The sequence below is a fragment of the Trachypithecus francoisi genome, unplaced genomic scaffold (assembly GCF_009764315.1).
Source record: "Trachypithecus francoisi isolate TF-2019V2 unplaced genomic scaffold, Tfra_2.0 Lachesis_group10, whole genome shotgun sequence".
NCBI classification, from domain to species: domain Eukaryota; kingdom Metazoa; phylum Chordata; class Mammalia; order Primates; family Cercopithecidae; genus Trachypithecus; species Trachypithecus francoisi.
Window position 1 is genome coordinate 124074273 of NW_022681455.1, and position 26111 is coordinate 124100383.

General features: G+C 41.5%; 1 protein-coding gene across 1 annotated transcript in view; it reads left to right on the top strand.

Annotated features, from left to right (window-relative positions):
- Positions 1-26111, top strand: part of CDH13 (cadherin 13) — a 1187477-nt gene that overhangs the window by 739250 nt on the left and 422116 nt on the right. The gene's annotated exons all lie outside the window — the stretch shown is intronic.

Sequence of the window (26111 nt, forward strand, 5' to 3'; positions counted from 1 at the left end):
AGGTAGATATATTTTTTAAAAATAAAGCAATTCTGTTCTTTTCAAGTGGAAGAAAATGCAATCTCGCCCCAGTCCCACCATCCAGAGGTAACCACAGTTGACATTTTAGTGAGCACAGTTCTGGGGTTCTCTCCTAGCATATCTACATAGAGAGATGCAGGTACACAGTTTTACAGAATGGGAGCTCTATGTGCTTTTCTGTAAATCTCCTTCTTCACTCCTCAGTGTCCTATGGACATTTTTGTAATTCAGTAAACATCAAGCTACATCATTGTTTCAAACAGCTAGAGTCTGGATCTACCATCGTCTACTTAACCGGTTTCATTTGTTTTCACTTTTCTACACTTCCATCAATTCTGCAGAGGAGAGCTCAGCTCTTCCCATGTTTGTGACAATTTCTTTAGAATACATTTATATGAGTAGGATTAATGGGACGGTGGGTATGCCTTGTTATGTTTTAATCCCTATTCAGGTGATGCGTCTAATCAGAGGATTTTCGTCTGTATCTTGGCTAAGCTTATTCATGCAGCAGGATACAATAGTCTTTCTCTTCACACATGAACATACTGATGGATGTTTTTGTTTCTTCAGATGACACTCAGTATCTACAAGTTTTTGTGGTCGTTTCACTAGCTGTTTTGTAGAGTGTGGATGGTCTTGCTATGGAATCCTCGCTGGGTATTGTGGTCGAGGCAGAGGAATGCAGTGGCTGAGACTGGCCCCTTTCCTCAGGTCATCACTGGAATTTTAGGCAAGGAGCAGTGCCCAGGGATGCTATCATTAACATGCTGCAGAGCCCTTGCGACTGGAGGAGACAGCGCTTGAATTATGGTACACTTCACTCCAGTACAGGTGACCATAAAACAAATTTTATGAAAGCATTGCATAATCCAATCAGAGACCATTTCCCAAAGGGAAAATTCAGAACTAAATGGTATGAAAAGTATTATCTGAACTTCACTAGCTATTGACTCCACCTAGTCATTCAAGAGAAAAGGAAATGCTTGTACCCTGTTGGTGGCAATGTAAACTAATACAGCCATGGAAAGGAGTATGGATAGTTCTCAAAAAACTAAAAATAGAACTACCGTTTAATCCAGCAATCCTTCTGCTGGGTGTCTACGCAAAGGAAAAAATGCCACTGTATCAAAAAGACACCTGCCCTCATGGTTATCATCACATATATTTATCACCACACTATACATACATACACACACAGTGGAATACTGTTCAGCCATATAAAAGTATAAAATCATGGCTTTGGCAACAATGTGAATGGAACTGGAGGCTATTATCTTAGGTGAAATAACTCAGAAAGTCAAATACTGCATGCTGTCACTTATAAGTCAGAGCTAAATCATGTGTACACATGGACATACAGTATGGAATAACAGACATTGGAGACTCAGAAGGGTGGAAGCCTGGCAAGGGTGCAAGCTGTGAGAAATTACTTAATGAGTACAATGTATGTTACTCAGGTGATAGTTATACTAAAAGCCAAGAGTTCACCCCTGTGCAACATGTCTGTGTAATACAACTGCACTTGTACCCATTAAATGTATACAAATTAAAAAAAAAAAGGAATCTTTTCCCAGTTGCTCCTAAGTATGTCTGAAGGTCCTCTGGTGATATCTCACACCGGCTCAGAACTAAGGCAGTTGGCTCCCTTGTCACAGCCATTAGGATTTCCCTCCTCCGTATCTCAGGCCCACCCTAATGGGCACCATTGCATGTATTAGAACTCTTGGCTGCTGGCTCATGGGAGCTGGATACCGAAGCATCTACTGGGACAGGAGAGAATGCCTGAACCCCTTTATTCTGGCAGAAGAGTATCTAACCAACCAACAGAATGTGGATAACTATGAAGACAACTCTTATCATTTTTACTCATAGCTCTCTCTCCTCCTAAATTCACGCGTGCATCTCTGGGACTAGAGATCCGTTCCAGATGGATAACCCATTGTCTCCTGAAACACTCTCCTCTTTAACCATGAAGTCTTATGCCTGGACTAGCCTGTGTATCTGCCTCTCCTCTGCCCATCACCCATGCTCGTATCATTCACGTTAGACCTTTGTATTCTGGGTGAACTAGGGAGATGTGGCCCTTGGGTTCACTTTGATTACTTCCTTGTAAAAATAAATGCTTGATAGCCCCGCCCTCTAATTTTTTCGATGTATTTTAGGCCCAGGCTGGGAGCCATGCTTCCATCACTTTATATTTGGAAGAGGAAAGGATTTGTGGCATCAAATATTTAAAAATGAAAGTAAAAATGTTAAAATTAATTGAATAACTTAATGAAAATAATAGTTTAAATTCGCAGCAGGGCAGAGGAGCCTTTGTAGCTTCAGAAATGTACTGATCATTCTGCAGTCTTTTGAAAAGATAAACCTGTCAGGAATCTCTAGCCAAAATGAAAATTGGTGATGGTTGAGCAGCTGCAAAGCAAAAGTGAAAAAGTCCTTGAGTTGTCCTAGCACAGAGCATGCTCACCAGCATCGCTGTATCCCATCCCTGATACCAAAGGATCCACTCTGAATAGCCCAGCAATTTTTAGCACTGCAGCTGAGTAAAACAGAGTGGCAGATCCAAATGTCCTTAAACACTTATAATTTCAGGGAAACCCTTACTTCAAATCAATTCCTCATAACCATTTCATCAGTAAATGCATTCAACAAGTATTTATTGGGCAGTTTCTGTAAGTCAGATAATATTCTAGGGGCTGAGGACATAGCAGTGACCACAACCGTTGGAACTCTATTCTTTTTTTTTTTTTTTTTTTTTTTTGAGACAGAGTCTCACTCTGTTGCCCCGGCTGGAGTGAGGTGGCGTGATTTCCGCTCACTGCAAGCTCCGCCTCCCGGGTTCACGCCATTCTCCTGCCTCAGCCTCCCGAGTAGCTGGGACCACAGGCGCCCGCCGCCTCGCCCGGCTGGTTTTTTGTGTTTTTTAGTAAAGACGGGGTTTCACCGGGTTAGGCAGGATGGTCTTGATCTCCTGACCTCGTGATCCGCCCATCTAGGCCTCCCAAAGTGCTGGGATTACAGGCGTGAGCCACCGCGCCCAGCCAGAACTCTATTCTTAAGACATTGCCACCTTCCTGGGGGCAGAAAGATGCCAACAAAAATGGATAAACCAGATAATTTAAGTGTTGGATAAAATAAAACAAGGTAGATTGTTTTATTGATGTAAGGTCAAGAAAAGGCCTCTCTAAAGAGGTGATGTTGAAGCTGAGCCCAGTGAGGATAAAGGAGTCTACCATGTAAAGGCATGGAGAAAGGACGTTCCAGACACAGGGGCCACGAAGTGCAGAGACCTGAGGCAGGAATGACCTGAGGGACGGTAGTACCAGGTGAGACAGGAAGATGGGCAAGGGCAAGATCCTTCTTAGCATGAGTCAACAAACTATGGGCCATGGGCCAACTCTGTCTCTGCCCCCCTTTTTTTTTTAAATAAAGTTTTATTAGAATACAAATATGCCCATGCATTCATGTGTTGACTACGGATGCTTTCGCACCATGTTGGCAGAATTGGGCAGCTGGGACAGAGACTGTATATTCTGCGGAGAAAAAAGTAGGTAATACCTGATCCTCTGCAAATAAAAAGTTTGCAGACCCCTGGCTCAGAGCTCTGTAAGTTTTGATTACATTTTAAACTTAGTAGGAAACCCTTGGGTGATTTTAAGCAAGAGAGCAGTTAGATATGATTTTACTGTTGAAAAATGACTTGTGATACTCTGTGGAGAGAGAAATAGGGAAACAAGGCACTTCAGTGTTCTAGGCGTGAGAGGACCATGGCAGCTATGGAGATGGAGAGAAGAGATCACATAAGATTTTTGCAGCAAGTGTGTGACAAATTGGAATATTCTAAATATTGACTCATTTTATGATGCCAGCTTATTATGACTGATGCCGTCTATATGGAATTACAATAATACTGTAAACCTTAATGGGTTTATCATTTTTCTGCAAGTATAAACCAGACTCTACGTTCAGTTCCCTTTCTCAGCAACACAGTTAAAACCAGGAGAACCGAATGGTTTTCTCTTCATCCTTCAACTTCCAACATGTAGCAGAGTCCCAGGCCCAAATTACCCACCAATAAATTCCACTGGATGAACAAATGGCCCCAAAGGCCAGAAAGCCTGAATCCTGACAAACTGTTTTTTAATTCAATTTTTAAATAAATGGTTGTATTTATTGAAAATGTATTAATTCCTTCAACAAATATCTTTAGAGTACCTGCTGTATACCAGGTAAAGTATTTAATGAGGATAGGGTTGGAGGGGGTGAAAGCATGAAACAGAATGGACCCTGACTCCGTAGAGCTTGCAGACTAAAGAGGAAGTCAGTAAATAAAGCATCACTGCTGCACAGGGGAATGTCAGTAGGCTACTGGGAGCATCTCTCTAGGATTCAGGGAGGGAGATGATGCCTGTCCAGGGTAACAAAGCAGGGGTTATCAGCTGTATATTTTTCTAGCACTATTATGTACTGGATACAGGTCCAGTTTGCATACCTACCTTTTAAAGCAGTCATCACAAACATTTGACAATTGAGGAAACGGACACTCAGGGAGGTTAGGTGACTCCCCCGTGGTCACACAGCTGGTGGTGGTGAAGCTCAGATTGAAACTCAGAGCTGTGTGATTTTAATTCCTTTGCTTTTTCATTTCCTCCCCATCCACAACACCCACTGTCCTTTTAAGTATTTCACCCACGATGATGTTGCAAGTAATGCCAAAGCTGCTACCTTAAATGTAAGAGAGCGTTTTCTTACACGCATAGATGAGCGAGTTTGTCGTGTGTGTGTGTGTGTGTGCAGAGGAGAGAAAGAAAGAGAGAACACCACCAACCTTCCTTAGTCATTTTATAGTAGCCCAGCTTGCTACTATTTTATAGTAGCACAGCCCATCCTTACTGGTGGTGACCTCAAATAAAGCTAGATTCTCCCCCTAGCGGTAGTTTGAGAGATGCTCAAGAACTCGAAGATTCGTCAAGCATGCTGAGCCATCCATCAGTGAAGACAGTCTACAAATGTCAGAAAAGATTGATAATCAGCAGGGAGCTTGATAAAGCAGCTTTTACTGCAGCACCGTTGCTCTAAGACTCCCATCCCTTCGGAGAACGCAGTCTAGAGCTGCTTCTTCCATTTACCTATACAAATACCTTTAAATCACTTTACCTTAATATATATAGAGTAAGATTTTTTTAAAGCCCTGAATAATTTATATATAGAACCACCTCCCTTCTTAACCACATGGAAGAGATTCAGTATGCTAAGTTCAATGGGAAGAGGGCATATAAAATCCCTTTCAAGTATATGTCTTATAAAATATAGGTCATGAACTGGGTTTTTCAGTATGAAAGAAAAAATTTTAATAGACTTACAGCTTTCTTGCTTTAATTATGGGTGCATTTTTTAAAAACCAAGTATAGTACCCAAAGCTATTTTATTATTCAGAAGACTGGCTCTTTTCAAAGAAGTCTCAAAACTTTGGGGAATTCTTGTGTTTTCTTTCTTGCTCCAGTTTTCCACTTTTCTTTAGTGTGTCACCATGTTTATCTCCTATGATCCTAGTTTATAACAGGCTTCTAACATGGATGCCTTCCTCTTGGAGGTGGATGAGGGGGACATGTTCCTACAGTCAGGCTCTATATCCTTAAAAAGGGGCCTGCTTTTCAGAGTGATGGAGGAGATTCCTGGCCTGTTCACCTGGTCCATCAAATCCAGACTCCAGAGCTGCTTTACCATCTGTTCCTCTCCTTCCTTCTCATTTCTGCAATTTTACCCTCTCTCTAGCTGAAGAGGTTCTATGCGAGTTGGCTCACACTAAAGTCATAGGCCAGGGCTAGAGGGGGTGACTTGAATAGTAACATATGTGTATACATATATGTGTGTATGTGTCTGTACATTCACATCCACACACATGGAATTAACTTCTGTTTGTGATGCGCCATTCAAAACTGTCTGTGTAGGTTTTCACTAACTTTGGTAACTACATTCAACGTGGTGTAATTGGAAATGTTGACCCACGCAACTAAAACTCAGGTAACCCAAGAGGCTACTACTGCTGGCAGAGTCATGTTTGGTGATTTCGGACACCAAGAAGCAGTGGTCCAAGTTTGAATGATTTTGTCGCCAGGAGACACTTTGGGTTCCACACTAGGGAAGGAGAGGGTACAGCCAACATGGAGCAGGCCAAGGCCAAGGACTGCTAAACATACTTCAATGCACAGAACAGCCTCCACTGCAAAGAATCATTTGGCTCAAACTGTCAGTAGTGCCAAGGTTTCTCCCTAAATGGAGAACATGAGGAGTTTTAGTTATAAAGCCCAAATGTAAGGTTGGCAGGAGAGATGCTACAAATTGTAGGCCTTGGTTGGTACCTTTTTATGGTGAGCTACAGGAACCCACTCCTCTAAGCAGGATCAATGGACATGGAGCTCATTTTAACAGTGAGAATTTTTTGAGTGGGAGATGTTGCCAGGCCTTCTGCTGAGGGCTTCCTGTGTGTTATTTCATTAACTTACCACAGCAGTCTAGAGGCGGATGCTATGATCATCTCCATGTCCCAGTGAGGAAACTGAAACTTCAAGAAGCTAGAAAGCAAACTATCCAACAGAGCAGAAGCATTTTCCTCAAATCCATTCTGCTGTCCTTTAGTAACAGACCCCAGTGTACCTTAGTAGCAGGTGTCCGTAGGAAGAAGTGTATTGCCCAGCCTCCCTTGTAGCTTAATGTGGTGATGTGAGGAAGTACTGACCGATGAGCTAGAAGCAGGGATCTGTATTAGACTTCCGGGATGGACGCTGAAAGGAACCAACTCACCTAGGAAGAGTACCCTATATTCTTCTCCTACCACGTATTTCTTTTGCTGTCTGGAGTAGAGATATGAGGCTAGAACTCAAGCAGCCACCTTGCTCTGTGACATGGCCTCAAGGATAGAAATCCTGTGCTAGGAAGGATGGACAAAACACAGAATAAGACCTGATTCTGTTGCCTGTGAAATGCCATGGCAGCCCTGGATTGCCTCTCTCCAGAATTATTTTACATAAGATAATTATGAACCTCTGTCTTATGTAACTCACTGTTATGTTGAGTTCTCTGTATTTGTAGCCAAATCTAATAACAGCTAAAATATGCAGCATCACTCAACCAGTAAAAATTAGAGCCCAGACTGTTTGACGTTGAGTCAAGCCATGCTTTTTAACCACTGTGCTGTGCTGCTCAAGACATAAGCCCACTTACTCCTCTGTATGCCTTTCATGCACCAGTTTTCGTACAGTAATCAGAAAATTGAGTCTTTATTGGAACAAAAATGGTCTTTGTCTCCTCTGTTATCTTAGAGTTCCTTCCAGAAAGCATTCTAAGGCCTCTTTGACATTAGACATTTTTATTAGGTTAGAAAAAAAATAAAACCCACTGCCTTATGATGGAAACTGTCGTAGCTTAGTTATTTTGATTTCGTACTATTACACTAATTTCAGATCCCAGTCTAGTACTAATAATCTGAAAAGATTCCAATAATGCACACCATGATGGGGCTGCCATTTATGTCAGTGTGCTGGCTTCATGTCCACATTCCAGGGACCAGAGAGGAAAGCTTTAAAGGGCTCTAGAAGGTTTTCAGAGAATATTAATTTTTTCCTTGCCAGTGAATCAAGTTGAAGTCCATCATAAGAAAGTACCTGTGAGTTTGTCAAGGAGATCGAAGGATTCTGACAAGGGTACAGCACCAGGGTTGAGATGGCTGACTCCTATCTCCAAAAGATCTGGTTTTCAGCTGTGTTTCCACTGCGATTACGAGACCTTAAGCATGTTATCTTACCTCTTTGAGCTTTGAATAACTCCTTTGATCATGAGACTAATAATAATGCCCCGAAAGAATGGCTGTGACTGTTCTGTGAGCAAGTAGATATCAGGCTTTGAGCACCATGAACAACAAAATGCCACATGGGTTACAAATACTGGCAGCCACCAATGGCTTCTTTTCAGTGGTGCTAGTTCAGGAGGGTCTTAGTGTCGTCACCCAGCAGCTTACAGGAATTGGAAAGAGACCCATGGAGCTGAATTCTAGTCCTGGCTCCTTCTCTTATCAGCTGTGTTAATTTGAGCCTCCATTTCCTCTGCTGAATTGGTGATAATCTTCTGTGACAGCACTTTGTACAAGTTTGAATTGGGCACATTTGAAATGATTCATTATAGAAATATAAATAAAAATTTATTTGTGCACAGGATTAGAAACACTGTGCTCTCCAAATTTTAAATATTTGTCACAAATTTGTAATTTCAAAGTGGTTGTCAGGATTCGGATTCTCTCTCTCACTCTTTCTCAGTTTCAATGAGGTATAATTCATATACCGTACAATTTACCAATTCATCCCTATAAAATCTGTAGTTCACTGGTTTTTAGCATATTCACAGAATTGTGCGATCATTGCCACCATCAGTTTTGAATATATCTATTATCCCAGAACGGAACCCTGTAGCCGTTAGAAGTTACTCCGCATAGTCTTAGGACACCAAAAACATACTTTCTGTTTCTATAAATTTGCCTGGCTGGACATTTCATAGAGAGAGAGTACATAGTACGTGATCCTTTCTGCCTGGCTTCTTTTACTTAGTATGCTATTCAAGCTTCATTCATGTAGTGTGTAGCAGGTAACAGTACCTCCTTCCATTCTATTACCAAAAATAGGGCTTGTTTTTAAAATAAATTTGCTCTTGCCATAGGAAATGTTGCTTTAGCTTGTACAGATGAATATGCACCGTTCTTTGTCAAGATTACTCTTGAGTTATGCAAATTCTAAATTATTTGAGATATTCGAGAATGTACCACCTACAGAAAATACATCTGTGTTCTCTGTACCTTGCAGTTTTGTTGTGAGAATTAAATGAGATAATACATGTACAGCAGGACTCAATATATGGGAGAGGGTCCCTCAAGAAATAGGGCCTTCTACTATTTTAGTTTGTTTGTTTGATTGTTTCATAGTAGATCTATTTCTTATGCGCTTTTTCTATAATTTCAACCTTATTTTTTTGGATTTGGGCATACACATGCAGGCTTGTTATACGGATATATTGTGTGATGCTGAGGCTTTGGGTATGATTCAATCTGTCACCCAAGTAGCAGCATAGTACCCAACAGTTACTTTTTCAATCCTTTCTCCCCAGCACCTGCCACTAGTCCCCAGTGTCTGTTGTTGCCATTTTTATGTGTAAGAGTTCCCTATGTTTAGCTCCCACTTACAAGTGAGAGTATGCTGCATTTAGTCTTCTGTTCCTGCATTAATTCAATAGAATAAAGGCTTCCAACTGTATCCATCTTGCTGCAGAGGATATGATTTCATTCTTTTGTATGGCTGCATAGTATTCCGTGGTGTATATGTACATTTTCTTTATCCAGTTCACCATTCATGAGTACCTAGTTGATTCCATGTCTTTGCTATTGTGAATAGTGCTGCAACAAACATATGAGTGCATGTGTCTTTTTGATAGAACAATTTATTTTATTTTGGATATATACCCAGGAATGAGATTGCTTGTCTTCAGTTCTTTGAGAAATTGTCACAATGCTTTCCACGGTGGCTGAACTAATTTACATTCCCACCAACAGTATATAAGCGTTCCCTTTTCTCCACAGCCTCATCAGCATCTGTTGCTTTTTGACTTTTTAAAATAGCCATTCCAACTGGTGCGAGATGGTATCTCTTTGTGGTTTCAGTTTGCATTTCTCTGATGATTCGTGATGACAGTTTTTCATATGTTTTTTGGATACTTGTTTGTCTTCTTTTGAGAAATGTCTGTTCATGCCTTTGCCCACATTTTAATAGGGTTATTTGTTTTTCGCTTCCTGAATTATTTAAGCTCCTTACAGATTCCAGATACTAGACTTCTGTCAGATGCATACTTTGTGAATATTTTCTCCCATTCAGTTTGTTGTCCATTTACTCTGTTGATAGTTTCCTTTGCTGTGCAGAAAATCTTTAGTTTAATTAAATCCCACTTGTCAATTTCTGTTTTCATTGCGATTGCTTTTGAGAACTTAGTCATAAATTATTTCCCAAGACCAATGTCCAGAATGGTGTTTCCTAGGTTTTCTTCCAGAATTCTTATAGTTTGAGGTTTTAAATTTGAATATTTAACGCATCTTGAGTTAATTTTTGTATATGATGAAATGTGTGGGTCATTTCATTCTTCTGAATGTGGCTATCCGGGTATCCAGCAGCATTTATTCAACAGAGAGTCCTTTTCCCGTTGCTTATTTTTATCGACTTTGTGGAAGAGCAGATGGCTATAGGTGTGCAGCTGTCTTTCTCAGTTCTTAATTCTGTCTCCTTAGTCTACGTGTCTGTTTATGTACCGTACCATGCTGTTTTGGTTACTGTATCCTTACAGTAGAGTTTAAAGTCAGGTAATGTGATGCCTCTGGCTTTGTTCATTTTGCTTAGGATTGCTTTGGCTATTTGGGGTCTTTTTTGATTCCGTATGAATTTTAATAGTTTTTCTAATTCTATCAAAAATGACATTGGTAGTTTGATGGGAATTGTATTGAATCCATGGAGGGCTTTGGGCAGTATCTCATCTGTTTTTGTGTTTCTCTCACTTTAAGGAATCTCCGTCTATGAAAATTCCAACTGATTAAATAAAAAATTAGTCATAAGTCCCCTCTAACAGACCCGCTCATCAAGTGTCTCCAAGATGCTGTTTAAAAAAATCTGGTTTCTTCCAAAGTGGCAAGCTTTCAGGAGCCCATCAGTGGTTCAAGTTAGATACACCTTTGTAAATTTCCACCCACATCCACATATTCATGAGGCAGTCTGAGACCTTTACCTTTGTCAGCCTGAGTACATTTCTATTATGGCAATGTCACAGCCACGTGTATGAGCTGTAATGAAAGACAGCTTTTGAAAACTCCTATTCTGAGGTCTTTCCTGACCTATTTCAGCAAAATGTGTAAGTGAAAGACATTCACCCGCCCTTTGTCTATCTCTTTTTGCCCTAGGCAATTAGGTGTCACAACAAATGACATTTTTGCTCCTTCAACAAGTCATCATGGCTTGCCTCATAGGTGGGAGACACCAGGATGAATACTTTCTAATTCATTATCCCATTCCATCCTCCCAGTGAGGCTGGGTATTACTGTCTCCATGCTTCATTTGAGGACACAGAAGCTCAGAGGGTCAACACCCATAATCAGAGGAGGAACCATGTAAGTCTGGATTTGCCCGACCTCAAATTCCATCTTCCTTCAAGGACACTGCATTTCCTCTGTCTCATTGTGGGTTAATTACTTCTTAGTATGCCTGCTTGTCCTCTATGATAAGACACTTATTCATTGGTCTCTAACATAAGCATTCAGTGCTGCTCCCCAGCCAAGGCTGTGCATATAAATAGGAAATGCTGATTTTATTGCTTGTGGGAGATGCAACAGGCAAGCAACAAAAGCTGTGGTGGAGTTTCTACTGAAAGTGTGCAGATTAACAAGCTGCTCTAGGTCATCCCTGTCCATGGGGTTTTTCCTTACAGCATGAGACAGTCCAGCTAGGCTTTGTCCTAATTGCAACTCAAAGGATAAGGTCAAACTACATTTTAAAAAGGGCAAACATCACGAGGAGAAAATTTTCTAGAGTTAGAAAAACTGTAACCAAGAATCTAGAGATGGCATTGATCTTTTAAAGTATCAATCAGAGATGCTTTCTGTTGTAGGCAAAAAAATAGCCATCAGCACAGCTTAAACATCACAGGTTGATTTTCCTCATATTTCCAGAAGCTGGGAGATGGGTGGCTGTTGTTTATACTTCAGGGACTTGATAGTTGGCATCTCTGTGAGTGTTTGAACTTTCCTTTGTGGCTCCAAGAAAAAGAAAACAAATAAAGCAGTATTAATATATGTGTGAGCACGTATGTGAGTGTGCATGTCTGCACGTATGTGTGTGTGTGTACATGCATTGTGGGCTAGGGAGGAAGGGAGTTGGAATGCATTTGGGGTTAGCCTGTAAGCGGTCCTCACACTGTACCCCAAAGTTAAGAGACCACTAAATGAAGGAGAAACCAGCATTTCCCAAGTTATTATTATGAATTTGAGAATTAGTTGGTGGTGAGAAGCACCACTGAAATCGTCAACTGGTTAAATAAGAGAAGGAATCCAAGTCAAACTGGCATCTTTACTGTCAGATTTTTGAAAGACTTCAAGATGTGAATAGACACGTCAGTTTCCAAGATGATGTCATACCAGAGAATCTGTTACAAGCAGGATGTTTCGTGAGCCTGGCACATGGGAGGTGGCAGATCCTTTGGAACGGCAGCTCTCAGATCCTGAGCTGCTAGGTATCATGGGATGCTGAGTGGGCGTGCTCCTCCTGCAAAGAGGAGTTATTAGAGCCACAGAGTTAAAGTAAAATGGCCCGAGAGCAAGGCAGTGAATATCAGAGAGGGTCACAGGGCGTCAGGTGGACTTTGGACCTTGGGAGTGTGAGCACCTACAGTGGAGAGAGGGGAGTTTGTGAGCAATTTTGGGATAGGGACCATAACATTAATACTTCTTGAATCTCATTCCCTCCACACTCACCCCTCCAATTTAGCTAACTTTCTCTGAAAAGCTAATACTCAAAGAGTAAAATGTTTACTGAATGAATTAAAATGTTATATAAATGTCAACCCTAGAATTTTGGAAGGTCACTTCTTTCACTTCTTCTCATGGGGACCAAGCATCCCTCTAGGCTCTTGGTAGGAAATTGACTATCTGGAATCCTTAAGATGGACATAATAAGTCCTAATGCAAAATGGCAGACCGATTTTCTGCCTGTGGATCTACCCAGAAGTGTTGGTAGCTATGTTTTGGGTTTCCAGGTAGTCTCTCCCTCACTTTCCTGTTTACTAGTAAGTGCCTGGCTTTGCTGTAACTGTGCTATGCAAGATACAGGGCTATGATTTTCATACATATCACTTCATTTCAGCCTTGCATTATCCTGATAAATCGATAAAGGAATTCTCATTTACAGATAAGGACCTGAACCTAGTACACAGGAAACTTACCTAAGTCTCACAACTTCCCTTCACATCTTCCCTAAGACCATGTGAATCTGTCTATATAAAATAGAGCTCAAGATGGAAGAGGTGACTTTAAACTCACAGGCTTTTACCATTGGCCCAAAGGAAAAATTGAGCCAGAACTGCATTACTTGTTTAGTCTAGGGACCAGTGAAAGTAGAGTGATAATTTGGGACTTTTATGAATGTTTCTTTTATGGATGTTTGTACCAGCCAGTGTTCTCTGGGGAAACAGAAACAATGAGAAGAGAGTGTGTGTTGCAGGCAGAGGGAAGGGAAGAGAGAGAGAGAAATTCATTACAAGAAATTGGTTCTTCTGAACACCGCATGTTCTCCCTCATAAGTGGGAGTTGAACAATGAGAACACATGGACACAGGGAGGGGAACATCAGACACTGGGGCTGTCAAGGGGTAGGTAAGGGGCAAAAGGAGGGACAGCATCAGGACAAATACTGAAAGCATGCGAGGCTTACAACCTAGATGATGGGCTGATAGGTGCAGCAAACCACCATGGCACAGGTGTACCTATGTAATAAACCTGCACGTTCTGCACATGTATCCCAGAACTTAAAGTAAATTTGTTTTTAAAAAGGAAATTGGTTATTGTGATTATGGAGGCTGAGGAGTCCCAAGATCTGCAGTCAGTAGCTAGAGAGCCAGGAAAGCTGAAGTGTGGCTCTAGTCTGAGTCTGATGTCCTGAGAACCAGAGAGCCGCTGGTATCGTTTCCAGTGTAAAAGCTGGCAGGCTCAGGACCTAAGAAGGGCCAAAGTTTTTGTTTAAGTCCAAAGGCTGGAGTGGACTGATGTTATAGTTCAAGACAGGCCTCTTACTCAGCTTTTGGTTCTGTTCAGACTCTGAACTGAGTAGATGAGGCCCACCACATTAGGAAGGGTCATCTCCTTTTCTCAGTCTAATAATTCAAATGGTAATCTCTTCCAGACACGCCCTTACGCCAGAATGACGGTTGCCCAAGCACCTGGTTACCCCATGCTCAGTTGAGTTGACTCATAAAATTAATCATCCAACTGTTGTAGGCCAAATGTTGGCCCCATGATCTCCACCCCCTAGCATTACTCCTGCAGTTACGTGACCTCACATGGCAAAAGAGACTTTGTTCGTGTAATTAAGGTTATTAATCAGCTGACCTTAAAACCAGGAGGTTACCGAGGATTATCCAGGTGGACCCAGGTAATCACATGGGCCCTTAAAAGCAGAAGAGAGGCCGGGCGCGGTGACTCAAGCCTGTAATCCCAGCACTTTGGGAGGCCGAGACAGGTGGATCACGAGGTCAGGAGATCGAGACCATCCTGGCTAATACGGTGAAACCCCGTCTCTACTAAAAAATACAAAAAACTAGCCGGGCAACGAGGCAGGCGCCTGTAGTCCCAGCTACTCGGGAGGCTGAGACAGGAGAATGGCGTGAACCCGGGAGGCGGAGCTTGCAGTGAGCTGAGATCCGGCCACTGCACTCCAGCCTGGGCGGCAGAGCAAGACTCCGTCCCCCAAAATAAAAGCAGAAGAGGAAGGCAAGAGAGTGAAGAAGAGAGATGCAGCAGCAGAAGAGAGGTAGAGAAACAAGGTCAAGGTTAGTTCAGAGGGTTGCCAGTTCTGAGATCCTGAGAAGGAGTTCAACCTGCTGCTGGCTTGCAGATGGAGTTGGGCCACATGGGAAGTGTGAGAAATAAATCCATTCTGCCAGCACCCCAAATGATGCTGGAAAAGGATTTTTACCCCAGGGACTCCAATAAGGAACACTGCCCTGCTGAAACTGAGATTTTGGCCTTATGAGCCTCTAAGCAGGAAACCTACTGTGAGCCCCATGGAGGTCAGACTTCTCACCCACAGATACTGTTGCTGTTTGAAGCCACTTAATTTATGATAATTTTTTACAATAGCAATAGAAAACTAATACAGAATGTGGTTACATTATCTTACATGTCAGTTAAGAGTAAAGCTGTTTTTCACAACAAAATAACAGGGATTTTTTTTAAAAAGCACACAAATTCATAAACTGTTTAACAGCTATCAAAAGTTCAATTTCAAATGAATTACCAACTTATACTTTTCAAGTATTCCTGATACCAACATCATTCTTAAATTAAAACAGCAACAGAAGCGATCTCGGGAACATGTTTAGCAACACATCCTAATGAATCTTCCATAATTATGAATACTTTTGATATGCATGTGATGCCACTAATTACCATGAACCCTCTTTTGAGGAGGTCACGCTGACTGCATTAAGGAGCTTTATGTGTGAGTCCCCAGGCCATTCAACTTTCAGAAGTCACATTGCCACTTGCCATGGTTCACCTCACTTTCCCAGAGTAGACATCTTTCCTGAGATGCTGGGATTTGAAGTGGAAATCACACTGACAGAATGACATCATCCCTGCAATTGGGATGAGCTACTGTCATTAAGGAAGTCGCAGTTGCTGGGTTAAGGCTTGTACAGCTTTTCGATACTCTCCAGATAGTCTCCTGACACCTACACCTAGAACACATGTGTTGAAAGTAATCCTTTATGATAGGTCCCTTGGTGTACTTGTTTTGGAATATGACCTCTCCTGGCCTGTCTCCATTGCAGAATTGCTGGAAAGTCTGAAGTCGGGAGCACGGAAGGTCATGGTGTGGTGCTTGACACTTAGGAACACTCAAAAAAGTGTATAAATATGCCTTGATTGATCACATACTGTGTGCAAGTTATGCTGTTCACATTCAACCAACAGTATGTTTAATCCCCCAAACTCTCTTTTTCTTTCCTCTTCTTTGTTTTTGGCATATAACAGCTTATTGCAGTATAATTCATAGGCTATATAATTCATCCATTTAAAGTATATAATTCAATGTTTTTTGGTCTATTTATAAAGTTGTGTAGTCATCACCACAATCAATTTCAGAACATTTAATCACTCCCAAAATGAAATCCTGGGCTCATTAGCAATCATTCCTTGTTTCCTCGAAAACTCTTTGATCCTAGACAACCAGAGATCCACTTTCTATCTCCATGGATTTGCCTATTCTGGACATTTCATATAAATGCAGTCATGTATTATGTGGCCTTTTGTGTGTCTTCTTTCACTCAGCAGCATGTTTTCAGGTTTTATTCATGTTGTGACATTTATCAGCACTTCATTTCTTTTGACTGATTATTAATATTACATTGTATGGATTTATATTTAAGTTTTTACATTATATTTTATTACCTTTTATTTATTCATTTAAAAACTCCATGGACATCAGGTTGTTAGTACTTTTTGGCTACTATGAATAATGCTGCTCGGGATATTTTTGTATACGTTTTCTGTGGATGTATGTTTCCATCTTTTTCTTAAGTATGTATCTGGGAATGGAATTGCTGAGTTATAAAATGACTCTGCCCTGGCAGACTGTTTTTCAAAGCAGCTGTTACATTTTACATTTCCATCAGCAGTGTATGACAGTTCTAATTTCTCCACTTTTTACCAATACAATATTACTGGTCTTTTATTATAGCCTCCTTATTAGGTGTAAAGGAGTATCTCATTGTGGTTTTGATTTGATTTTCTTTTTCAAGATTGTTTTGGCTAGTCTGGGTTCTTTGTATTTCCATATGAATTTTTAAATCAATGTTTCAATTTCTGTAAAAAAAAGAAAAAGAGGGAGAGAGAAAAAGGCAGCTGGGATTTTGAAAGGCACTGTTTTGAATCAATCTATAGATCAACTGGAAGATTATTGCCAGCTTAACAATATTGAGTCTTCCCATCCATGAACATAGAATGCCTTTCCATTTATTTTTGTTAATTTCTGTCAACAATGTTTTGTAGTTTTCAGTAGACAAGTCTTGCATTTATTCTGTTAAATTTATTCCTGAATATATTTGATGATATTATAAATTGAATTATTTTATTAATTTTATTTTTGGATTGTTCATTGTTATATCAAATCAATTGATTGTTGTATATAGATCTTGTGTCGTGTAAACTTGCTGGGAGCTCTCTTTTAACATAGACATTATTATGCTTATTTCATGTCTTCAATTATTTGCTCAAATCTCATAGTACAGCTGCTGGAGCCCAACATTCACATTCCATTTGTTATACACTCATAATTATACAAGTATATGTGCACAAGTCAAATATTAAACAGATACATTACATACTGAGGTAGCATTGTTCCAAATCCTCATCTATTTGAGCTTACCTTTCCAATGTGTGAACTAATTATGGAAAGAATTTGATTACTTCTTATAACTCATGACTTAGGATGTATTTTCCCCTCCTCAACTGTCTTTTATTTAGCATGATTGAAGTATTCACCATGCTTAGTTGTTTTCCTTTTTCCTAAACATTTAAAAATTAACTTATTTTCTTTTTTTTCCTTTTTTTTATTTCAATAGTTTTTTTGGGAACAGGTGGTGTTTGGTTACATGAATAAGTTCTTTAGTGGTGATTTCTGAGATTTTGGTGTACCCATCACCCGAGCAGTGTACACTGTACCCAATGGGTAGTCTCATATCCCTTGCCATGCACAACCCTTTCCCCCAAATCCCCAAAGTCCAATAGATCATTCTTATGCTAAGCATCCTTATAGCTTAGCTCCCAGAGGTGAGTGAGAATATATGACATTCGATTTTCCATTCCTGAGTTACTTCACCTAGAATTACAGTCTGCAATTCCATTCAAGTTTCTGTGAATACCATTATTTCATTCCTTTTTATGGCTGAGTAGTAGAATTCCATGATATATACATATATATGCATACATCATGTATATATGTATATGTGTATATATGTTTATATCATGTATATATGTATATGTGTATATATACACACCAGGTTTTTTTTTTTTTTTTTGGTTGAGACGGAGTCTCGCTCTGTCGCCCAGGCTGGAGTGCAGTGGCCGGATCTCAGCTCACTGCAAGCTCCGCCTCCCGGGTTCACGCCATTCTCCTGCCTCAGCCTCCCGAGTAGCTGGGACTACAGGCGCCCGCCACGTCGCCCGGCTAGTTTTTTGTATTTTTTAGTAGAGACGGGGTTTCACTGTGTTAGCCAGGATGGTCTCGATCTCCTGACCTCGTGATCCGCCCGTCTCGGCCTCCCAAAGTGCTGGGATTACAGGCTTGAGCCACCGCGCCCGGCCCACACCAGGTTTTTTTAATCCATTCATTGATTGGTGGGCACTTGGGGTGGTTCCATATTCTTGCAGTTGCAAACTGTGCTGCTATACACATGCGTGTGCAAGCATCTTTTTCATATAATGACTTATTTTCCTCTGAGTAGATACCTAGTAGCAGGATTGCAGCATCAAACAGTAGATCTACTTTTAGTTATTTAAGGAATCTCCACACTGTTTTCCACAGTGGTTGTACTTGTTTACATTCCCACCAAGAATGGCCATGATCAAAAAAAAGAAAGAAAAAATAGATGTTGGTGTGGATGCGGGGGAAAGGGAACACTTTTTACACTGTTGGTGGGAAAATTAGCTCATTTTCTAGTAGCAGTATATCTCTTCAGCAAAAATGTCACCTGCTTTTTTTTTTTTTCCTGAACATACCATCTCCCATCATTCTTGATGCTAAAATATAAGCATGTAGGTCCAGACCTGTCTCTCCTCCTTTCAGAGTGACCAGAGAGACCCTTCTAGTGTTGTTTGTTTGTTTGTTCGTTTTTTGAGTTGGGGTCTCACTGTGTTGCCAATCTGGAGTACAGTAGTGCAGTCATGACTCTCTGCAGCCTCTAGCTCCGAGGCTCAGGCCATCCTCTCACCTCAGCCTCCCCAGCAGCCAGGACTACAGGTGTGCACCACCAGTCCCCACCAATTTTTTTTTTTAATTTATTTTTCGTAGAGATGAAATCTCACTGTGTTGCTGAGGTTGGCCTCACATTCCTGGCCTTAAGTGATCCTACCGCCTCAGCCTCATATAGTGTTGGGATTATAGGCGTGAGCCACCACGACTGTCTTCTTCTAGTCGTGATGCCTCTCCTCTCCATCTGTAGACCCCACTCCTCCTAGGTCACTTCCTGTGACCCCACACCAACATCCTTTCTCTAGAAACAGCCATTCCCAAACTGTGAGCCTCGTGTTTGTATTCATGACACATGTGTAGCATCCACTGTGAAATCAAAATCAAGGTGAATTGATTTTGGTGAAACTCAAGCTCAACTCAAAATCAAGGTGAAACTCAACCACCTGGTTTCATGTTGACCTTGTCCCTAGACTCCCACCCCCTGCAACTAGTCTTGCTCTCTACTTTGAAAACATAGTTGATGCCATCTGAAATGATCTCCTCAACTTGGATCTCTCTGCCTGTATTTATCGGTATCTTCAATATCTCCTACTACTCAAGTCTCTTCTTTCTATTAAAACTTTCATATTTTTGGCCAGGTGTGTTGGCTCATGCCTGTAATCCCAGCACTTTGGGAAGCCAAGGCGGGTATATCATGAGGTCAGGAGATTGAGACCATCCTGGCTAACATGGTGACACCCCATCTCTACTAAAAAATACAAAAAATTAGCCGGGCATGGTGGCGGGCACCTGTAGTCTGAGCTACTCAGGAGGCTGAGGCAGGAGAATGGCGGGAACCTGGGAGATGGAGCTTGCAGTGAGCCAAGATTGCACCACTGCACTCCAACCTGGGTGACAGACTGAGACTCCATTTCACACAAAAAAAGAAACTTTCATATTTTCAGTTCTATCTTTTTATTCTTCCTTTACCTGTACCTTTATTGATTTATTTTGACTTTTGTTTTAGGTTCAGGGGTACATGTGCAGGTTTGTTATGTAGGTAAATTGTGTGTCACACAGGTTTGGTGTACAGATTATGTCATCGCCCCGGGTCATAAGCACGGTACCTATCGGTAGTTTTTTTATTCTCACCCTCCTCCCACCCTCCACCCTTAAGTACGCCCTGCTGTCTGTTGTTCCCTTCTTTGTGTTCATGCGTACTTTTTTTTTTTTTTTGAGACGGAGTCTCGCTCTGTCGCCCAGGCTGGAGTGCAGTGGCCGGATCTCAGCTCACTGCAAGCTCCGCCTCCCGGGTTTACGCCATTCTCCGGCCTCAGCCTCCCGAGTAGCTAGGAGTACAAGCGCCCGCCATGTCGCCCGGCTAGTTTTTTGTATTTTTAGTAGAGACGGGGTTTCACCGTGTTAGCCAGGATGGTCTCCATCTCCTGACCTCGTGATCCGCCCGTCTCAGCCTCCCAAAGTGCTGGGATTACAGGCTTGAGCCACCGCACCATGTGTACTTAATGTTTAGCTCCCACTTATAAATGAGAACATGCATCCGTTGGTTTTCTGTTTCTTAGTTTGCTTAGGATAGTGGTCTCCATTTCTATCTATGTCACTGCAAAGGACATGATCTTGTTCTTTTGTATGGATGTGTAGTATTCCATGTTATATACGTACCACATTTCTTTAATCCAGTCTACTGTTGATGGGCATTTAGGTTGAATCCCTATCTTTGCTACAGTGAATAGTGCTGCAGTGAAAAACTGCTCAACATCACTAATCATTAGAGAAATACAAATGAAATCCACCATAAGATACCATCTCACACCAGTCAGAATGGCTATTACTAAAAAGTCAAAACATAACAGGTGCTGGCAAGGTTGCAGAAAAAAAAGGGAACATTTTTACACTGCTAGTGGAAATGTAAATTAGTTCAGACATTGTGGAAAGCAGTTTGGTGATTTCTCAATGAACTTAGAACTACCATTCGACCTAGCATTCTCATTATTAGATATACACCCAAATGAATATAAATCATTCTACCACAAAGATGCCCGTGCCTTTAATTCTATTTTCTGTTGACTGCCCCATGCCCTTTCTTTTTAAATCATTACCCTCTCCTTCTTGCATCTTCAGTCACATTCTCCATCATTTCTTTCGCATTAGTGGACAAACATATCCAGGTCTCCCAGTCCTAATAAGAGAGAATCCACTATACCCCCGCCTTTTTATTCATGCTTACTGCCCATTATAAGCTCTTTTCCTCTTTCTTGGCATACTTATACTTTCTGAAAATGCAGTGTTTCTTCATGTCAGCCATGTATACATCTGCTGACGTGAAAGATAATTTTAGGTGACACAGAGGTGATCTTTTATTATTTTAATAGCTATTTATTTTGATGTACAACTAAGCAATACCTGGTACATTTCCATAATTTAAATCATATCATTGCTTAGAAGTAGGTTAAATTTCAAAAATCAATTTAAAGTATATTGAAATTAGATTAATAGTGGTACTGGCGGTACTTACATATGAATGACTGAAATACTGTAAGGCTTTGCATGTAAGAGAAGCAGAAGTTTAAAGATGAACGGAACTCAGAATGGATAGTACCCCTGAATGGACAGTGCTTCACGAGTCTTTCCTGGGTGACCCTAAGAAAGTTAGTTTTCTACATTGCAGAAAGGCTGTGTATTTAAAGGACTAATGTATTTAAAAGAGCAATGTATTTAAAGGAACAAGAACATTGTCCAGAAAATAAAAGTAGGTGTTTAGTAAATGGTAACTAATTGTCCCCCAGACCCTATATACAGATATATAGGGATAGCTTTGAGGAAAGTAGAATGGCCCAATATGTAGGTTATTCAATTCCACCTAAGTGGGTGTTCAGGAGATGCTTACTGGTTTGAAGCATCGTCATCATCAATAACAACACTGATGAGAGCTCATCATGGGCCAACACTGTACTATATACCTTTTAGATGTATGGCTTACTCGTTTCCGCTTTGCAACAGCCTTGTATGGGAGGTTCTGTAACATCCCCACTTTATAGATGAGAATACTGAGTCTCAGGGAGGTGAAGTATTTTGCCCAAGATCACTCAACTAGTGACAGGTGAAGCAGAGATTCAAATCCAAGAAGTGTGCTTTCAAAGTTGTCTCTCTTAACCACTGTGTTGTATCTCAAATCATGACAGTTCTAACTTCACTTGTCATCGTACTTGGCATAAGGACGTTTTTCTCCCCATTCTTCCCCCAAATTCAGTGCAAAAAAATGTATATGCAGAGCTTTTCATGGGCCAGGTCTACTCTATTCTTAGAAGACAGAGAGGGCTGGATGCAGTGGCTCACACCTGTAATCCCAGCACTTTGGGAGGCCGAGGCAGGTGGACCACGAGGTCAAGAGATCGAGACCATCCTAGCCAACACAGTGAAACCCCATCTCTACTTAAAATACAAAAATTAGCTGGGCGTGGTGGCATGTACCCGTAGTCCCAGCTACTCGGGAGGCTGAGGAAGGAGGATGACTTGAATCTGGGAGACAGAGGTTGCAGTGAGCCGAGGTCACGCCACTGCACTCCAGCCTGGCAACAGAGCGAGACTCCGTCTCAAAACAAAACAAAACAAAACAAAAAAAACAGACAACGACAGAGAGTGACCACTCATCTCTGCTTTCTGTGGGGAAACTTGCAAGTAAAGGAGACTGACAAGTGATGGCATTAAACTGTGCTAAGTTGACAAAATACAGAATTCTGTCTTTGAATATGGATCTAGGGAAGCCAAGAAATGGACCTTCGGCAGAGTCAAGTGAAATCTTTGTAAGAGATGAACAGAAATAATATAGAAAGAAAGCACTAAGATAGTTTTCCCTAAATAGTTTATTGTCGTATTAATAGAATTGATCATCTCCATCACCAGTTTTAAAGTTGGCTTTGACAACTTTTCCAAAGCCAGAGTTTGGGCATATTTGGAGATTTCCATAATATTGAGCAAATGTTTAAACTATATTGAAAATGTTTGCCATACATAACAGCATCCCAATAGGAAGCAGATGGCATGCTCAAACTAGGACAGTTGTAGGAGGACTTATTTTTAAAAGGGCCTAGTTACAAAGGGGAATTGCAAAGGATGGGAGCATAACCTTGGGCAGTAAGAACGGAGTAAGAACAGTGCTCCACAAAGAGTGCAAAGTAAGCTGATGGAGTGAGGCTAGGGAGCAGGGAAAAGATCTAGAAGGCTCCCAGGCAGAAAGTGATTGGTAAGCTGAGTCTTGAGGGAATCCCTTCTGGATAGCATGAGAAGCTTCTTCCGGAAGAAGGAACCTATGTACGAAGACCTGAAAGAGTCAGGCATGATCTGGGAATACAGGTAAAGGGGGTGTGACTTGGGCATAGGCTAGGGGGATGGCAGGGAGTAGAAAGGGCTGGAAAGGCCACCATGATACAGGTGTTGGAGAGAGGCAGGCATTATGTGTTAAGACTATTAGGAACCAAATATTTGTGGATTAAAGATATAACACAGTGGTTAAGAGAGGCAACTTTGAAACTAGAATTCTTAGATTTGAATCTCTGCTTCACCTTTCACGAGTTGAGTGATCTTCTGTAAAATACTTCACCTCCTTGAGACTCAGTGTTCTAACCTATCCCTAGATCTGAGGAATGAAGGAAGAGTCACTGATCGGGAAGGCATGAGTCCCACAGAGAGCCGCGTGGCAGGAACAGATACCTCCAGCATGGGATACATCCAACCCCAGGCAACCCAGAAGGGAAGGATCCAGGGGAGTGTGCACCCTGACCCCACTCAACCACCCGCTTCTGATCTCCAACCCAACAGGAAGTCAAAGGTCTTTATCTGTTCAGGCCAGCCTCCAAGGACAGTGGGGAGGCAGAGGAGAGTACTGTAGGCATGCTAAAGGGTCACACTAATGATGCTCCACAAACAGTGCAAACTTTCTTGTATGTTCTTGCTGCTTTTCCGTAAAGCAAAGACTGGATCCACATGACCTGATGGAGCGAAGTCTTAGTCCAACCCCTTACCCTGCAAATTCCAGAATTTTAGAAAAGTCAGTAGTGTGACTGAGACATATTTCAATATGACTACATTTTACTCAAGGTAGAAGGTTTGTTGCATCCATTTAACTATTGCAAATGCATAACCACGTGACTCTCAAGAAGATTCCAAGCCAAATTCCATTGGTTTCTAAGCTCTTAGGGTTGCTTACTTTTGGCAAAGAGTGTACTTATCTTTTCATGCATTCCTTAAAGAGACCATGTTTTTTTCTCTGATAAAGTTAATTAGCAGTGTATGTACTGCTCTGTTCACAGTTTTGACCAAACAGTGCAACATCTATGTAGAAAACACACCACAAACCTGAGTTTTCCTGGGTTGTGCGTGGTACATTGTCAAAGCATAAAGAACATCTGAGTTGGAACTCATACCTGCTTCAGATATGAGAAGATGCAGGTCAGTGAATTGTTTTGAGGTAGAAGAAGCTGAAAGAAAGTACCTTGCGCTGTGTGTTCCTCCATTAGCATTTGTTGTTATGAAACCATTAGACTATCTCAGGATGTTTTTCCACACACCTGAGGGTGTCAAAGAATGACAGGTCTTTCATTAAAGATGCATAACATCTAGCCTCCTGTTCTCATGCAAACTCCAACTGCTAGTATGAATATACTGCTTCCATATGAGCCTGCTGCAAGCCAGCCAGATCCTATTCAGAATATCACCTTTCTACCACATCCAAATGTAGGCAGCATATATAGACAGAATTGAAGTGCAAAGGGTTTGAGTCAACTCTTTAATAACCATGGGGATTTTGCATCTCAAGAAATTCTGAAAACAATGTAATGATATAATGTAGCAGAAATTTAATTTGGTAGGTAGGATTAAGAGCTGACAAATTCCCTCTCTTTAAGTTTCTTTAATTCCGTCTGTGCAAGTCAGAGCATTCGGTATATTCCCAGTCTCCCAGCTGATATGCTAAAATTGGTTTTACTGTACTACTCTCAGGCATGCAATGAGCTAGGCAAAGCTGTTTAGTTACTTGCGATCTGTTTACATTACATAGAAGGTTGGTTAATTAGAAATAATCATGTTTCTTAATTAAGGAACAAATTAATTTTTAAAGAAGTGCCGAGGCCCCCTTGGGCCACAGCAGATAAGGGACTGAGCACGTGGTTTGTGGTTGTCTGTGTGTGATTCTCTTTAAGGAGGGTCTGAAGTGTGCTGTGACAGAGCTATCTGTGGCTATAGAACCAAATATTTGTGGATTAAAAATTGTACCAGCACTTTGGGAGGCCGAGACGGGCGGATCACGAGGTCAGGAGATCGAGACCATCCTGGCTAACACGGTGAAACCCCGTCTCTACTAAAAAATAGAAGAAAAAACTAGCCGGGCGAGGTAGCGGGCGCCTGTAGTCCCAGCTACTCGGGAGGCTGAGGCAGGAGAATGGCGTGAACCCGGGAGGCGGAGCTTGCAGCGAGCTGAGATCCGGCCACTGCACTCCAGCTTGGGCGACAGAGCGAGACTCAGTCTCAAAAAAAAAAAAAAAAAAAAAAATTGTACTTATTCTGCTGACATCTTGTGAGTATCTATTGTGTGCAAAGAAATATGTTGGAGGACTCTGGGAACTTGAAGACAAACCTGGGAACTTGAAGACTCTGGGAACTTTAAGACAAAATCAGATCTTTAATGGAGCTGAGGGTGGCATGGTAAAAACAGGCTTGTATGGTGTATATTTAGCAAACTGTGGTAAGAGCTAGAAGAGAGATGGGTAAATATCCCAGGAAAACACTGAGAGCAAAGTAAGCTGATGGGGTGAGGCTAGTGAGCAGGGAAAAGATCTAGAAGGCTCCCAGGCAGAAACTGATTGGTAAGCTGAGTCTTGAGGGAATTCCTTCTGGATAGCATGAGAAGCTTGTTCCAGGAAGAAGAAACCTGTGTACAAAGACCTGAAAGAGTCAGGCATGATCTGGGAATACAGGTAGAGGGGGTGTGACTTGAGCATAGGCTGTGGGGATGTCAGGGAGTAGAAAGGGCTGGAAAGGCCATGATACAGGTGTTGGCAAGAGGCAGGTGTCATGCAAAGTGTATGCATTAAGACTATCAGGGTTAGTTTCAGCAGGAAAAAAAATTGTATCAGCTCATTTATTGAAAGGACCAAGAGGAGCTTTAGGGATAGCAGCATCTAGGGGTTCCAACCGTATTGTCGAGAGTCTTTCTCACTTACTCCTTGGCTCTGCTTTTCCCTGGATTCGCTTTGCCCAGGTGATAGCAAACAAAAACCACCACCTGGCCTTTTCACTACTACTTTAGCAAATGCAGCTGCCTCTCTCACCCTTC